Raw genomic sequence first — 17877 nt, 5'->3', positions numbered from 1 at the left:
ACATGAAGTTCTACAATGTTAACTTGAAGTTATAACAAATTGTTGCTTCACTGATGAATTTCAATGTAAGTAGAAAAATTAAGAGTTATATCTTATGTTCCTAAAAATAAATTACCTCTCCTCATATTGTATTTATGCTACATTAAATGGCAACAGTTTATCAATTCAAGTTTCTAAGTTTGTTCATAATTGTATTCACCCCATAGTAAATTATGACTTTGCTTTGTCATATGAACAACAGATCTTGAACAGGCATTATCTTTTCAGATATAAAGTTATTTAATTTGTAAAGCAATTTTGTAATTATAGAAAAATTAAGAGTGGTTAAATTATAAAATCACATCCATGGTGATATATTTAAGGCTATAAAGCAATCAACCTCATTATCTTTTTAGTAATTTAGTAACGGTACAGGACACTAGTTAAAAACTTGGTCCATTATTTTATTGCTTAGCCACTTAGATATCCAGATAAAGCCCTATTAATATATCTTTGAGTTTTACTTTTATTTAAAGGCAGTCATGCGTTCTTTGGGAAACTTCTATTGAGTTCCCATTTTTTTCCTTCCATCTCTCACCTAGAACTGGAACTTGGGAAGGTGCCCTGAATACTAGGACCTGTAGTGGAAGTTTTGGTTCTTTAAAAACTCAGTTATGTAAACAGGGTTTTGGTTTTAATCCCAGTATGGAATATAGAGATGGTTTTAGGTTGTCCACAGTTGATAACAGCCTCATGAGGCTCATAGAGGCCAGATACAGTTAGTTTATTCCTGAGACAGTATAAATCCCAGAAATCTGACAGAGAAGGGGACGCTTCAAGAATGCTTGAAAGGAGGAAGAAGACTAATGGTTCTTATTGCTACTGCATTTGCCACTTGCTCATTTGCTGGTTATCTGGACTGCTGGGTATCGTGAGGGCTGTGATTGGTATTACCCCAAAGGACCCTGTGAACCTACCCAGCTGGAAGAAGTAAAGAGGTCTATGCTCCCTCCCAACTGACATTCTTTCTCTCCTACCTCGTGTTAGGGGTTGGTGGAAGGGAAGTAGAGGCATTAAGGAACGCCAAATAAAACAGAGTTTAAACACCACCATCTACAGGGAAGTGAGACAGTGAAGACTCATGGTTGGGTGTTTATGAGAAGAGGGCAGGTTTTGATTATTCCTTGACTTCTTTGTGCTTGGGATGCCCTTGTTGGGCTCCCACCCACCATGGTGTAAGTAACTCAGGTCATACACAGCTACCAAGCAGAGGAGAAGCATGATGATAAGACTGTACCAAGACTGGCCCTGTACCAAGGTGACCCTGCAATAGCAGCCACTGCCCACTTCTAGCCATCTTTACCCAGGCTACTCTAACACCGGGATCGCTGCTTTCATTACATGGAGTAGAACTACCCAGTTCAGAACAGCTAAAACGCAGGATCATGAAAACAGAATAGTTATTTGTAAGTCACTAAAGTGTCTATTAAAGAGACACTGCAGGGAAGCCCTTTTTACCTTATCCAAAGCTGCCTAAAGAGTCTTATTCCTTCTTTTTTTCATTGTTACTCAAGGTCAAACTGTTTTCCTCCATGTGTCCCCGAGTCACGAACCTATTGCTAAGTACATAGGGATGTGACCACCTGAGGTTGTATATGAGTCACAAGAAAAGAGGACACAAGGAACGGACCTTCTGATATAGGGCCTATGTTTCATAGCTGTAAGAAAGTGCATTAAACTAGTATCAACACTCACTTCCAACAGGCCTAGCCATGTCTGCAGAGGCTTTCAGTAGGTGTGGATCAATCAGTAGAATTAACAATAACTTAGGAGTTTCCAGAAGATTCAACATAAAATCTCTTCTTTGTTCTGTTTTTAAGGACTGCCATAGCTACAGGATTATAAAGGGAAAAGAACAGCATAAGAAAAAAGAGAAATTATGTAAGTAAATGTTTAATAAGTGGGGTTTTGCAAAAGTGATGGCCCAGAACCACAACGTGAACTCAGAGAAGATGCCCTCTTAGGGCCCCTGCAGGCACCTGGCACACATCTGGTACACTGACATACTACTTGGTGGCAGAATTATAAGTGTGTGTGTGTGTGTGTACGCGCGCGCACGCATATGCGTTAAAACACTTATAAGCATATAATAAGTAAACCTTGTGTTCTGTATGCACTTCGCCAGGACATAAATAATGGGACCAACTCACTATTGGCAATCTTGCTCTGTGACTGGAAACTGTATGCAAGTTCATCTACTAACATTAAAATAGTGATGTGTCATCCAATCATCATGGGTTTAGCAGATAGAATGAGAGTATTGGTATATGGATTCAGGAATTTTAATAAGGTGTTTTAAAAAAAAAAGAGGTACTACTTAAAATGTTATTTTCACTGTTTAATTTCCAAAGTGCTTTAAAGCTTGTTCTTTGTTTTTCTTTTCAAATCATCACTGATTATATCCAAAAATGAGGAAATAGCCAACCAACATAAATACTTCTCCACACACTTTTGCTTGGGGCTTAATGTATTCCAAAGCACCTCTCCCTGGTAACTTGCTTCATCTGCTTCATACTCCTCGCCTCTAGGATTCCTTTAACTCAGATAGAAGGAAGAGATTTGAAAATTATGCACTACAGTGAAGAGTAATACGTAAGTAGCTTAGAAGTGGAAACAAAATCCTCTTCCCTTTAGATTTTCACATCGCACTTGGGTAAAATGGAAGGGAACCTATTTTCATTTACAGAAAAGACACATTCAAAGTGTTTATTAAATGTGTTTTGAAAGTGTTCTGAGATGCAAGTCACCCACAAAAACAAGTACTACAACATAAACCTTTATTTATGTACAGCCCATTTTTATTGTTCCGATTCCTTTTGTTTTACATGCACAACCTGGAGCTTTTAAACCTTAACTCTCCACCATCAAATCAGGGGCTTTCTCAAGTGAGAGGCTAAAGCCTAGGTGGATAGCGAAGGCAAGGAGGGGGGGCGTGCGCTGGGGAGGAGAAAAAAGGCGGGGGAGGGGTGAGCGCGAGGGGGAGGGAGGAGAGGAAGAGAATGAATGAGAATGCCATCTGGAGTGCAGTCTCTTATGTCTCAAGCCTATAGGCATCACTATCTAGACTGTAACAAAGAGGTGACCACGATGTGGGGTTTTTTGGGGGGTGGTGGGGAGAGCTCTGGACAGACTGATGCTGTACAGCATGCCTGCCTCTAGCCTTACCTAAGTTCACACCAGGAGTTAGAGGCTCTGATCCTGTACTAGGCAGGCACACAGGTTCCTTAGAGAGGCCACAGGTTCTCCTGTGTGTGCTAATGGGAGGGAATTTCCCACCTGCTGGAGACTTATCCCGGTCCTAATGTTTCTGGCTATGGGGTGGGATGTGTGAGCAAGGCGAGGGGCAGGAGGACCTCCAAGCTACTAGCAGCAGTAGGTACAGACATGCAAGGGAGGAGAAGCATCATTTGGTGCTGCCAAATCTTAACCTGGGCCCCAGGTGCTGGCAGACTCCAGCGGAGCTGCCTCTCCTCTCCAGTGTTCTCTGGAAGCTGCGAGTAGAGAGCCCATCCACGCGTGGGGATCTTCTTCCTCCTTCCACGCTACGTACCTGGCCAGAGCTGCAGGACCGGTGTTCTGAGGGAACCCTTCTCTCAGGGACCAGTCCAGACTGGGTTGCCTCTTTAAGCTGTCGCTGCCGCGCCTTCCTCTCTGTGATCCCAGCACTACCATGGAGGAATTCTTCCGTTACCTGCCTTCTCGGGCGACTTTGACTCCGGAATTTCTGGCCTGGCGCCTTTTGGGTGAGCTCAGAAAGGAATCAGTCCCCCTGCCGTTTCGAGATTACCCGACAAAAGAAGTCTTCTAGATCCGGAGCTGTAAATCGATTTCTCCATCAGCATCTTCATCCTCCTCTCCTTCCTCCCAGCCTCTGGGTTTGTTTATATAGCATCCGGGCAGCCGAGAGGCAGTGGTCATCCGCTCCAGGCTGCTTGCCCTCCCCTCCTGGCTTCTAGGCTCCCACACGTGGTAGGCATCAGTACTGTCGCCAGAGAGCAGGCGACAGCCAGCGGGAGATGGGCGCCTGGGTATCAGCGCCACGCGCGCTCTCGCCATCCTCACTCATCCTCCGCGCGCCCTCTCTCACTTGCCTGTAAAGCCCAGTCACACTTGGCATTCTCCGCCTGGCATCTGTCCCTTGACTTGAAGAGGAGATCCGAAATACTGCCCTGGGGGTGCAGGTGATGCTTCGCTGGGTTCGTTCAGTTGCTGAAAAAGAATGGTAACATGAACAGTGGAGCGTAAGAGCGTCGGCAGAGGCAGGGGATAAGATTGATGTGCAGAAAGCACGCTTCTCAGAGGCTCTTATTCCCAGGACTGAGCGAGGAAGGGACGTCTGTGCGCCTGCACTTCCTGGCTGGACTTCGCTGACATCTGTAGCCTCCTTTCAGCCAGGTACCCAGGCTGCCTAAATGCTGCCTGCAGAGGAGTGTTCTGACAGCGCATGAAGATCCAGGAGTTTGTGAGCCCCTATCCAAACATAGTTCTGACCTGGTTATGGTGTCCCTGGATCCTGCCTGGCAAGCTGGCTCCAGAGGGAGTTGAACTTGAGATCAGGTGGGTTATCCCAAGGCAAGCAAAAGAAAAGCTGTTTGGGGAAGATAAGGAAGGTGATGTTCCAATGTCAAAAGCGGAAACTCTTCTTCCAGACACTTGCCTGGACCAAGCCACTCCCTCCCATTTGATTCTTGCTGTTAATATCCGACTCTACATCCCGGACCTCCCACGCTAAGGGCGGGGGATGGTGAGCAAACAGCGACAGAAAAATACCTTCTATTTACTGACTGACATATCTAGCATGCTCTTGACTTCCTCATAACTTACCGATCGTATTTACTCCACTGCTTTATATTAATGGAGGTCAATAGACTTAATGATTTCCTCAGTTGAGTCATTTATTTCTAAGCCAATAGATAATGCCGTCGTCATAGTTTTCTGGGGGAAAGTAACTGTGCGTTTGTTCTGCAGATGGCCAACTCCCTCTGAATTCTGCAGATTGGTGCTGAGCACGCAACAAAAGTTTTTAGCTTCCCCTCAGTTTCTGGTGCTTTCCAGAAGAGAGGAAAGGACTTTGGCGTTAAAGACAAGAAGCAGTCAGAGAGACTTCTGTAACTTTTCTCCACTGCTACCATTTGCAATGAAGAGGAAACAGAAGAGGTTTCTGCAAATGACTTTGTTATTCACTGTGGCTTTAATTTTCCTGCCCAATATTGGTCTCTGGTCTTTGTACAAGGATAAACACTTGGTGAAATCTACAGACCCTGCGGAGCATCAGGTAAGTACCAGGTAGGGCAAGGGTGGCAGTAGGATGGGCTAAGTATACTCCTGCTTAGGAGCACATGGGATAAAGGTATGGGGAGTTTCTCCCAAGTTCTCTTAAAATTGAATTTACAGGCTTTGGGTACTTTGGGCTTTGAGCAGGTCCTGGTTCCCAGCCAATGACGTGGTGAATGGAACATAAAATAAGAAAGAAGAATCCGAGGTCAAGAAGAGAAGGTATACTTTCCCAGTTGGTCATTGACTGATTTTTTTTTCTTGAAGGGGAGTGAGGGTGAGAAGCAGTTGGGTTTTGTGGAAGGCAAAAGTAGGTTTGGTACAAGTTCAATTAAAGGGATTGTTTTTGCCTTCTGCCTTGTGTGCATGTCTATATTAAGTGCATCTGGCCAACTAAGTCATTCAGGTTTTAAAGTGGTTTTCCAAAATCAGTTCACTGTTTGTTGTATTCTTTATTATAATTTGTGCTCAGAAAAAGCATCTTATCCTGTGGAAACTTAAAGTCTGCTTTTGTCTCTTCTGCTGCTAATGTGGTCTGTAGAGTTATCTGTAGAGATAACTATTAAAAGAGTGTATATGCAATTTCCCCCACAACAGTGAATAAGTTTGTTGCTAAAAATCTTTCCTTCCTGTGGTAAACAACAGACAGCCAGGTATTTTGTTTTTCCTCTACTTAGCATGTAACTGAAAGAATGCAGATGTTAATCCCATGTCCAAATAACTTTCATAGAGAATAAGAGAGTCAAATATCTTTTACAAAATCTGATGCAAATCAGTATTGTTGGATTCCTGCTGATTAGTAAATAAGCTTGTATTAAAAAACAAGAAAGAAAGAAAGAGAGAGAGAGAGAAAGAAAGAAAGAAAGAAAGAAAGAAAGAAAGAAAGAACTTTAAAAGGGGACTGTAGCCTACTTTAGGAAAAGTATACTTATCTAGAGGATACCAACAATTACCCTGAAGTATTAATATTCTTAATTTCATGGGTCATCATCTGTGTATTCTATGTACTTTTCTAACATAGAAGATACTAGGTAGCCCACTTCTGAACAATAGCAACATGTATTAATGATATTGTATATTCGTTCCTATATGTAATAAAGTATAAACTTGCATTTATGAAGAGAGTGGATAGTTGTAAATTATATGAGGTAATCTGATTTTTTTTTTAAATTTTTAACTCCATTTGTGTCAGCACACCCTTTCCCCCATACCTCTTAACATCACTCCTTCAAACATGTTATTCAATCTAGCTCCTTGAGAACTTAAGTACCTCAACTACTAAAAATATTATTAAATTATTAAAAATTTATCATTACATTATTGAAAATATTTTAAAATAAAAAAAATTTTATGCTATTGATATATGTGCTATTTATTTTTAGTGAACTGACTTTCATTTAGTGCTTGATCTTCATCACACTATCTAGTTGGAATTTAACTTCCAATTGGAGTATTATGGATATTGTTATCCTAATAAATCCAGAGCAGACGGGAACTTTGAATGTGAACTCCCTGCCACATAGTCATCGCTTGTTTTTCCAATCTTTTATTCAAAGCAGAATAATGTTAATAGTAGTCATCCCTATATTACTATAAAAATTCTCATCAAGTTAGGAAAATAAAAATATTTTATATTATTTACTAATTAGTAATGCTATCTGAAGGATTTGCTGGGATAGTTGACATGAAACTCTAAATTATCTTATTAATGAGATTGAAACAACTTTAATGCTGGCTATTGATTTTGAAGCTTAATGAGAAAGTCCTTTGTCATTAGCATAAAAAAAGTTAGATTTCAACTGTGACTAATCCTAATCTCCAGGGAAATTTCCCTTGTTTTTTTTGGTTTTGTGACATGAATCTAATTCTTAATCTTCAGTAATGGAATGATGGAGCTGACAGATGTGAGTGGCAGAAAAGCAGTTAGTTCGTACTGTCTGAAAGTTTCTTACAGCATAGAGGGAAATGATGGTGTTTCCCAGAGACCATGCAGTAGAAAACTCCAGGAGAAAAGTTTTGAAAACATGATAGGAAGTAAGGGTGCTGTTAAGATTATCATAAGTATTCATATGTACTTTAGAATTTTAACCCAAATAACAGTTTTATAATTTTCACTTTCTTACAGATAAAAATAAAGGTGTGGAATGTTCACATCATTATGTAAATTTCGGATGAGTAAAAGTTAAGTCATTAGCAAGCATGTCTGAATGAAAAGTTAACTTGTGTGGCATACACTGCACAGTGTGATATTAGGCTGTACTGTTTTGATAGTGTCTCTCCATTTCAACATTGGTGATTCATATACTATAAAACTTGCACACACAGGTTTCAAAGAGGCAAGTGATTTGACCAAAGTAAAACTTTTTTATTTAAAATTCAGCAATTTATTTTAAAAAGACATTATTAGTTCAGAAATCATGTGTTACTATATGAATCGTCTCACTGTTGTAAAAATGCAAAGGCTAAGAATGAAATACAACTGGTAGGAATAAGCATGGCAGCTATTCAGAGCATGTTACATGCTGATAAGAGAAGGTCTGTTTGCACAGCTATTGCGCGTGAAACAGCCAGTGGCTCTTGTTCACTAGAGTTAAACTCTACACAGATTAAAATAAGGAAATTATTACAAAGCATGGCAGAGAAATACCTCAAGTTAAAATTTATTAACCATTAAATTATTTGAATCTTTCCCAAATGTCCGCTTCCTTTTTTTCTTTCTTGACAGATTACTTTACTGATACTCTTTCTAGCTAGTATCTAATTTAAACTGCATTTTATTTTGCAATGTGAGATGAATGGAAAAAGGGTAATACATAAGGCACAGGAGGAAACTTTATTAATTTTTGAAGTTTAATGTGTAACACATTTTGAAAATATATTGTATTAGTATAAATTGTTTAAGTTTATAGTAGTTTTATCTTAAATATAGTATTTATAATAAATCTGCATATTCCCAAAGGAGTAGCAAAGTACATAAGGGCTTACAAATCATTATTTTAAAGTTTTTTAAAATAGGTTTCTATTTTTTGTCATAAACCCAAAGAATATTGTTAAGATAATGTGAATAACACAAGACAAGCACATGGACATTACAAGTTTGAAATCAAATATCTAAAATTAATCTTGAGTTTTTAGTATTTAATATAAGTAATATCAGGTATTGGCATTTTTATGATTATGATATTTTCAGTTGACATGCTTTGCTCTTTCTTCATTTGTTAATGAAAAATGTATCTCTGTTATGTTATTTAAACAGTATGTCTGTATAGGACAACAAATAATAGGTTATTGATTGTGAATATGGTATTTAGATACTAATGATTACTATGTGATCGTTGGGTGCTAAGCCGTAATTGTTTTTGCTTTTTAAACCTACAAAATGCTACTATCCTTTGGTTAAAGCTACATGAATCTTGCTTACAACCTTGGGTCATTGGTGGTGTAATAGGATGCTATGTAGGATACTGCAATAATTTAGAGTTAACTACTGCCCCTCATAGTATTATACATATTTTCTATAGTATTTTTTTCAAGTGTGTTGAAAGACAAACCTGAACACTTTCCTTTCTTATAATATTCAGTAAGTTAACTGGCTTTAAATTAAGTTGGAAATGGGAGCTGCGGAAAACAATGGGAGACTGTTCACAACATAAAAAGTCCTTTGCAATTTGTCACTTAAAAAATGAAAGATACAATTCCACATATTTTAAAGCACAGATTTTTAATAACTGTTTAGAATGAATAATTTCCAGAAGCTTATGCTTGTGCTGAATTTTCTAAAAGATGGGAAAAGAAACAAACAAACCAACAAACAAAAACAATATAACAACAACAACAACAAACCCAAACTAGACATTCTAAGTTGTTTTGAAATCATGTGGGTTTTCTTTATTTTTATTTTACTTAAGAATTTATCTCTATAATACATCTCTGTCATGTTTGACATAAAAAGAGATAGATGCATTTATTTCTAATGTATGCCCATCTTGGATGTAGAAATTTTACGAAGCTGTTTCCTGTTTTTTATGTGACTAAGTAATATGTGACTATGTGACATTTGACTATGTAACATATGACTATGCCTAGCAGAAGCTTGACATCTCTTTCCCCCACACAAATATCCTCTCTTGAAATAGATACTTTAGCATCTTCAAGTGTGTCCAGCTCATCCAATGTTTATCACATCATAATCTTAGGAGTAGCAGTCTTCCTTTTGACAGGGGACATTATTTTCCTCAATGGTGTGTGTTTATTTTTATTTCTTTAATATAAACATATCAGATAATTGGTGCCCAGCATATGCAAATTGTTTCACGCTTTTTGCTATCTTAATTATTATAGCTGAACCAAATATGCTATCCTTTCCCATAAAATTTTTTAGGCATTAGAAAATCAAAGAAAATGAAAAATTATAGTTTTCACTATGCCCCAGGATAGTCCACACTTAACAGGATATGGGTAGAATGACGCGGTCATTTGACCAAGCTGTTCTTTATTAGATGTAATGTGGATTTTAAAGTAGAGTTTGTGAGGAGCTTTTTTTGAAAGTTTATGGAAAATTCATTCAGAATCACTATAGGACGGCACCACACATAGCACAGTAACAAGCTTTTTAATTATTTCCTGTGACACAGCATATCATTACAAGATGAGTTCATCAATCTGCCCTATGGGAGATCATGTGAAGAGCTGTGTTGTGCTACCCAAGCTGATACAATAAAAAAAGAAAAAGAAAAGAAATATGGTTTTTTCCTCTTCCCATTTCTGAGTTACACATGCTATGCTGAATCAATTACTTTCAAATAAATTATTGTAGTAGGAACTGAACCAAGCTTAAATATACAGGGAAAGTATAAGAAAGACTGAGTTATTTAAGATATATACAGAAGCACATTGAGTAAATGTTAGGAGTAGTCATGGCAACATTTAGGAAATCTTTAACCATGTGTCTTCATAAATATTGTATACAAGGAAACCAGCCATGGGACATCTAGACTCACTTCACAGCAGAAGCTAAGAGCATATACAGGGGGAGGAGGTCCTCCTCAGTCACAGTCATAGGGGAGGGGAGTAGGGGGAAAATGGGAGGGAGGGAGGAATGGAAGGAAACAAGGGATAGGATAACAATTGAGATGTGATATGAATAAATTAATAAAATACATTAAAAATAAATAAAGTAAGAAAAGGGAGTACCCTCACCTAAAATCGTATGGAATGAAACATGGGCGCATTTGTGATGAAATTATTCTTTTTTTTTTTTTTCTTGCTTGGCTTACTAACAGTAAGGAGATTTTTCAAAACACCGTACTCAGGATCCTCACAAGTTACGTAAGAGGATGAAGTTGTGCTGTTCATGTTGGTGGGGGTGCTTACAGTAGGTACTCACATAGAACCAAACATGTATGAGCCGCTCAGACGATGGTAATGAAGAGAATAGTAACCCACCAGGAGCCAGACATTTGATCCTACAAACTCTACCTGTCACACCGTAAAGTTCCGGATTCCAAGATGTTTGTCCTCAACATGGAATTGTTGTGCTGGCTTGGGGGCAGACAAGAACACAACCAAATCGTCTGCCCAATGGAGAACATACACTAGATAACTCTATAGACAGGTAAAACATCTGCAAAGGATCAATACCATCTCGTTCGCTCTTCTCTCTTAGTATAGTAATGTCTAATTGAAATATATTCACGAGGTGGTAGATAGCAGAAAGACGGGATAAAAAAAAATATTAAACTGTGTAAGGTTTTAGTTCCACTATCATTGATGAAGAATGAGGGTTGGATTAGCAGTACTCTCAGTTGACACGTGTGATCTCACTACGAAAATGTGCATATTCAACTATTTCATTTTCTACCCTATTTTGACAAGCGGAGGTTTTTTTTTCCTTGCTTTCAATATATGATAGGCTGTTAGTCAAATCTGAAGCATCATATACAAGAGAGACACAGAAACTTCATCTGTCTCTGGAAATGTGTGCATCTAGCAAAAGAGAAAATCACAAAAAGATTTTGATACTAGAGGCTGCACATATTACACATAGGAACATTCAAGCCTTTTTTTTTTTAATTTATCCTTGTTACATCTCAATGTTTATCCCATCCCTTGTATCTCTCCATTCTTCCCTCCCTCCCATTTTCCCATTATTCCCCTGCCCTATTCCTGAGGGGGATTACCTCCCCCTGTATATGCTCATAGGGTATCAAGTCTCTTCTTGGCAACCTGCTATCCTTCCTCTGAGTGCCACCAGGTCTCCCCCTCCAGGGGACATGGTCAAATGTGAGGCACCAGAGTACATGAGAAAGTCATATCCCACTCTCCACTCAACTGTGGAGAAAGTCCTGACCATTGGCTAGATCTGGGAAGGGGTTTAAAGTTTACCGCCTGTATTGTCCTTGGCTGGTGCCTTGGTTTGAGCGGGACCCCTGGGCCCAAATCTGCCTATCATAATGTTCTACTTGTAGGTTTCTAGGACCCTCTGGATCCTTCTACTTTGCTATTCTCCCATGCTTCTCTCATCTAGAGTCCCAATAGGATGTCCTCCCCTCTGTCCCAGTTTCCTGGTAAGTGAAGGCTTTCGTGGGACATGCCCCTTGGGCTAGTATGCAGATTTAAGTGAGTATATACCATTTGATTCTTTCTGCTTCTGGGTTAACTCACTCATTATGATCATTTCTAGCTCAATCCATTTAACCACAAATTTCGGGAATTCCTTGTTTTTAATAGCTGAGTACTATTCCACAGTGTATATGTACCACAGTTTCTTTATCCATTCTTCTACTGAGGGACACTTAGGCTTTTTCCATGTTCTGGCTATTATGAATAAGGCTGCTATGAACATGGTTGAGCAAAGTTTCTTGTGTGCTGGAGCATCTTCTGGGTATATTCCAAGGAGTGGAATAGCTGGGTCTTGAGGAAGCCCTATTCCCATTTTTCTGAGATAGCACCAGATAGATTTCCAAAGTGGCTGTACTAGTTGGCATTTCCACCAGCAATGAAGGAGTGTTCCTTTCTCCCCACATCCTCACCAGCATGTGGTGTCACTTGAAAATTTGATCTTAGCCATTCTGATGGGTGTAAGACGGAATCTCAGAGTTGTTTTGATTTGCATTTCCCTGATGACTAAGGAGGTTGAAAATTTCTTTAAGTGTTTTTCAGCCATTTGATATTCCTCTGTTGAGAATTCTCTGTTTAGTTCCAAGCCCCATTTCTCAATTGGGTTCTTTGGTTTTGTGGTGTTTAATTTCTTGAGTTCTTTTTATATTTTGGATATTAGACCTTTGGCAGATGTAGGGTTGGTGAAGATCTTTTCCCAATCTTTAGGCTGTCTCTTTGTTCTCTTGACAGTGTCTCCTGCTTTACAGAAGCTTCTCAGCCTCATGAGGTCCCATTTATTAAACGTTGACATTAAGGCCTGGGCTGTTGGTGTTCTGTTCAGGAAGTTGTCTCCTGTGCCAATATGTTCCAGGCTCTTGATCTCTTTTTCTTCTACGTGACTTAGTGTCTCTGGTTTTATGTTGAGGTCTTTAATCCACTTGGATTTGAGTTTTGTGCAAGGTGACAGATATGGGTCCAATAGCATTTTTTTTACACATAGACCTCCAGTTAGACCTGCTATCCTTTTTCCATTGAATGGATTTGGCTTCTTTCTCAAAAATCAAGTGATCATATATGTGTTGATTCATATCTGGGTCTTCGATTCGATTCCACTGATCAACCAGCCTGTTGCTGTGCCAGTACTATGCTCTTTTAATTACTATTGCTTTATAGTACAGTTTGAGATCAGGTATGGAGATTCCTCCGGAGCACCTTTTATTGTACAAGATTGTTTTAGCTATTCTGCGTTTTTTGTTTTTCCATATGAAGTTCAGAATTGAACTTTCAATGTCTTTAAAAAAATGTGTAGGTATTTTGATAGGGATGACATTGAATCTGTAGATTGCTTTTGGTAGGATGGCCATTTTCACTATGTTAATTCTCCCGATCCATGAGCAAGGAAGATCATTCCATTTTCTCAGGTCATCTTCAATCTCTTTCTTCAGAGTTTTGAGATGTTTTTCAAGCAAGCCCTTCACTTGCTTAGTTAGAGTAACTCCTAGATATTTTATATTGCTTGTGGCTAATGTGAAGGGTGTGGTTTTCCTAATTTCTTCCTCGGCGGCAAGCTTGTCATTTGTGTATAGGAAGGCTACAGACTTTTTTGAGTTAATTTTGTTTCCAGCTAATTTGCTGAAGGTGTTTATCAGCTGTAGGAGTTCTCTGGTGTAATTTTGAGGGTCACTTATGTACACTATCATATCATCTGCAAATAGGGATAATTTGACTTCTTCCTTTCCCATTTGGATACCCTTGATCTCCTTTTGTTGTCTTATTGCTCTGGCTAAAACTTCGAGTACTATGTTGAAGAGATATCGAGAGAGTGGGCAGTCTTGCCTTGTTCCCGATTTTAGAGGAATTTCCTTGAGTATCTCACCATTTACTTTGATTTTGGCTATTGGCTTGCTGTATATAGCCTTTATTATGTTGAGGAAAGTGCCTTGTATCCCCGATCTCTCAAAAACTTTAAACATGAATGGGTGTTGGATTTTATCAAATGCTTTCTCTGCATCTAAAGAGATGATCATGTGGTTTTTTATTTTCAGTTTGTTTATATGGTGTATTACATTGATGGATTTCTGTATATTAAACCATCCCTGCATGCCTAGAATGAAGCCTACTTGGTCATGATGAATGATATCTTTGATGTGTTCTTGTATTCATTTTGCAAGTATTTTTGCATCGATGTTCATAAGAGAAATTGGTCTGAAATTCTCTTTCTTTGTTGAGTCTTTGTGAGGTTTAGGTATCAATGAGACTATGACCTCATAGAATGAATTTGGTAATGTTCCATTCATTTCTATCTTTTGGAGCAGCTTGAAGAGTATTGGTATTAGCTCGCCCTTGAAAGTCTGGTAGAATTCTTAGGTCTGGTAGATGTCTTAATATAATTAATATAATTCTGGTTTCCATAGAGTGTGCTGGCAGCTACAAACTGTTGTAAGCAGCACTGGTATCTCAATGAGGGTCAGCAAATTTAAATTTTGAATCATTTCAAGAATCCAAGTGCTCATGGAATAATATTTAAGATTTTGAAGTCTAGAAAACCAGAGGCAATTATTGTAATAATTTTGAATATTTTTGTCACATTAAAATGACCAAATTGACAACGCTGTCATTTACGTTTAAATGAGGTGGGTGTTATTTCCCTTTATTTTTGACATTTCCCAAGTTAGAGAGTATAATGAATGTAAAAGAGGAAGAGATAACCAATCTCCACGGGATTTTTGCTCTCTTTTAGTAGGGCATTATGTAAGCTTTGCAATCAAACTATGTGGTTGTAAATTATGTTTCCCCTAGTTTAGCACTCTGTGACATTTGACATCCCATGGGTCTTCCGAAGAAGGACGTTCTTATAAGAAAATTGAGTATGGTGATACTTCTCTTGTAGTGAAACAGTGAGGATTAAATGTTTATCATATCGAAAACGATGAACAGGCACAAATGGTACAGATTACTTTTATTCTTATTGTGGCTATTTATCATCAGTCATTGCCTTTAGCAAGGAGATGTCTGTATAGAAAATGTTTAGAGATGCTTTCTCCGCATCAATATGATACAGAAGGACCATGCCACTGATGTGGTAAGTCTGTTACAGAGCATATGGAATAAACAAACAGGGTCTAGAAAATAAGAAATTTTCATTGGTTTTCTCTAGCACTTAAGAACAGCTTGCTGACATTATGTCGTTTATCACAAAAAAATTTGCTGAATTTTTCTGATGTGTTGTCCTGAAATAATTTAAAAAAAAAATTAAAGTTTTTAATGGAAATGACATTTAGATGTTGCTTCCACATTAATTATTAGTAAGAATTGAAGAACTATATATCCCACTCCTCCTTAATTTGGGTTCTTTTGGAAAAGGTGACATCACTTAGTGATAAAAGAAAGTTTAAAAAACAGGTGGAAAATATCAGTATACTACAGCTAATTTAAATATTTAATTCTCATAAAGGTAGAGGACGGGGAAAAAACCCTCTGCATTCTGGGCATTCTTAGATTTTTAAACAGTCTATTTGATATAGAAGGCATATTTAACAAACAGTATTCACAATAAGAATTTTCTTAGTGAATGAACCACATTTAGAAAGGGGAGACTATCCCAGCACTCTAGGAGGCAGAGGCAGTCAAAACTTTGTGAGTTCAAGGCAAAGGGAGTCCAGGACAGCATCTGGGCATAGTAGTAAGAAAAGGAGGGAAAGTAGCCAGAAGCCCCACAAATGTAAATGAATAAGAGGTTCTAGAATTAATGTGAGGTGGGCTCAGATACAGCCAAGTTCAAGAACCAGATTCCTCATTTATATATATATATATGCACAAGTCATCATCTTGAATATTAATTTGATAATTTGAAGACATAGAGATTACTTTGTTCATTAATGTATAATTGAGGAAAATAAGTGAATTCTCGTGTAATTTTTACATATCTAGAAAATACTAAGCAAATGTTAGCAAATCATATTCTGTATCTTTTCTGAATTTTTAAAGAATCCATTTAATTATTTAAAAATTTCATGTATTATATAAATGTATTGAGGGTACAATATAGCATGCAATAATTTTTTGTCTGATATTGTTGATAAAATACTTAATGTGCACTTTCCACATGATATTGGGATAGACCCTTAGAGAAATACACAGCATGGCCACTAGTTAGTTCTAGTTCACTATTAGTTAAGAATGGTTAGTTGGCTCTGTTGGTCTCCTTGTGGAGCTCCAATCATCTTCAGGTCCTTCTATTCATGCCCCCCCCCCACCTTTCCACAGGCTCCGTATGCACTTTGCCCAATCTTCATCTATGAGTCTCCACATCTGTGTGGATCCTCTGCTGGGTGTAGCCTCTTAGAGGACAGATATGCTAGGCTCCTAAGAACATAGAGTATCATGTTAGGGATTGGCTCTCTCCCATAGGGTGGGTCTCAGGTTGCACCAGGCATTGGATGGACAATTCCCTCAATGTCTGTTCTATTTTTATTCCTGCACATCTTGTAATCAGGGTATATTTTGGGAGACTGAAGCACCAACCAAGGACCATGCATAGACTGGACCTAGGCTCCCTACACAGATGTAGCAGATGGTTAGCTCAGGCTTCATGTGAGTCTTCTAGTAAGGAGGAGTGAGGGTTGACTCATGGACTCTGTTGCCTGCATTCTGACCACATCCGCTAGTGGAGCTGCCTCATCAGGCCACAAGGGAAGAAAACTTTCTCAATCTTGGCGTGACTTGATGAGCTGGGATGTGTGTAGGGGGGAGGGGGAAGCAGAACGGATGATGGGACCTGGAGGTGAGGTGGGAGGTAGTATGATCAAGATGTAAAGTGAATAAATGTGTAAGTTAATTTAGAAAAAAATAAAAAAAGAAAGTAGGGAAGGAAGGAAGGAAGGAAAAAAGGAAGGAAGGAAGGAAGGATTCCATGCACATCTCTAATATGGCATGGATCTGGGCTAAATTGCTTTACAATAATGAATGTTCAAGATGAAGTTTTAGAAGAGGTAGGAAAAAAGGAATGCTTTGTAATATTTGTTTTTAGCCCAATTCTATTTTTAAAAAAGCCATATTATAAATAAGTCAATAAACCATTTGTTACATAGATGAGACAAGGACCAGATATACAGAGTGAAGGTAAAAACTAAAAGTGTATTTAATTTTTGGAAGTTGGACTTGAGGAGAAGTGAGTGTAGTCATTGAAAATTTGAGATAATAGTAGCATTAAGTTTGATCTTCAAAAAGTGTTCAAAAAATAACTGACAATGTTTTTGATTCATCGAAGAAAACGAACACATGACATATGTAATCTTACAGTCCAATGTAGTGAATTACCAAAGAACTTATTAGTCATAAAATGGTTATTCCACTGGTATCAAGTGGTGATGATATAACTATTCACCATGTGATTCAGCCTCGTTTAAAATTCTGAAACCATTGAACATGAGAAATTTTATGTAGTAACTACACAATATGCTCAAAACAGTTGCTTTCAGTAAACAGGTTGCCAAAAAGGGAATGTGTTTCTACAACCTTCATTTCATGAATCGTCATAAAATCATTATCTCCTTCACATGTTTGACTTTGCATAAGGTTGTTTTGAAAATGTGATCTAAAGTGATTTTAACTGTTGTTTCACTCATTTTATTTTTAGATATCAACTACAGAAAGAATATTTTATTTATTTTAAGGTGACATATATTGTTGTTGTTTTACTAATTTTATTTTTAAGTACCCGATACAGAAACAATCTGTTGCTTATATTAAAGGATTTTGTACAATATACCCTGGAGAACAAAACTAGATTTTTATATATCGCATCTAATTTGATTCCAACAAGGAATCAAGTTCTTCACAGAATCTACCTTTAGCAAGGAACGCTAAGTTGATGACTTTCTTTTAAACACACACACACACACACACACACACACACACACACACACACACACACACACACACACACACACACACACACACACG

General features: G+C 38.1%; 1 pseudogene; it reads right to left on the bottom strand.

Moving 5' to 3' along the window:
* Positions 1-3350: 3350 nt before the first annotated feature.
* LOC127210112 (uncharacterized) overlaps positions 3351-17877 on the bottom strand; it is a 188863-nt pseudogene continuing 174336 nt past the window's right edge.

Source organism: Acomys russatus, chromosome 27 (genome assembly GCF_903995435.1).
Source record: "Acomys russatus chromosome 27, mAcoRus1.1, whole genome shotgun sequence".
Lineage (NCBI taxonomy): Eukaryota > Metazoa > Chordata > Mammalia > Rodentia > Muridae > Acomys > Acomys russatus.
This window is presented reverse-complemented; position numbering and strand designations above follow the sequence as displayed.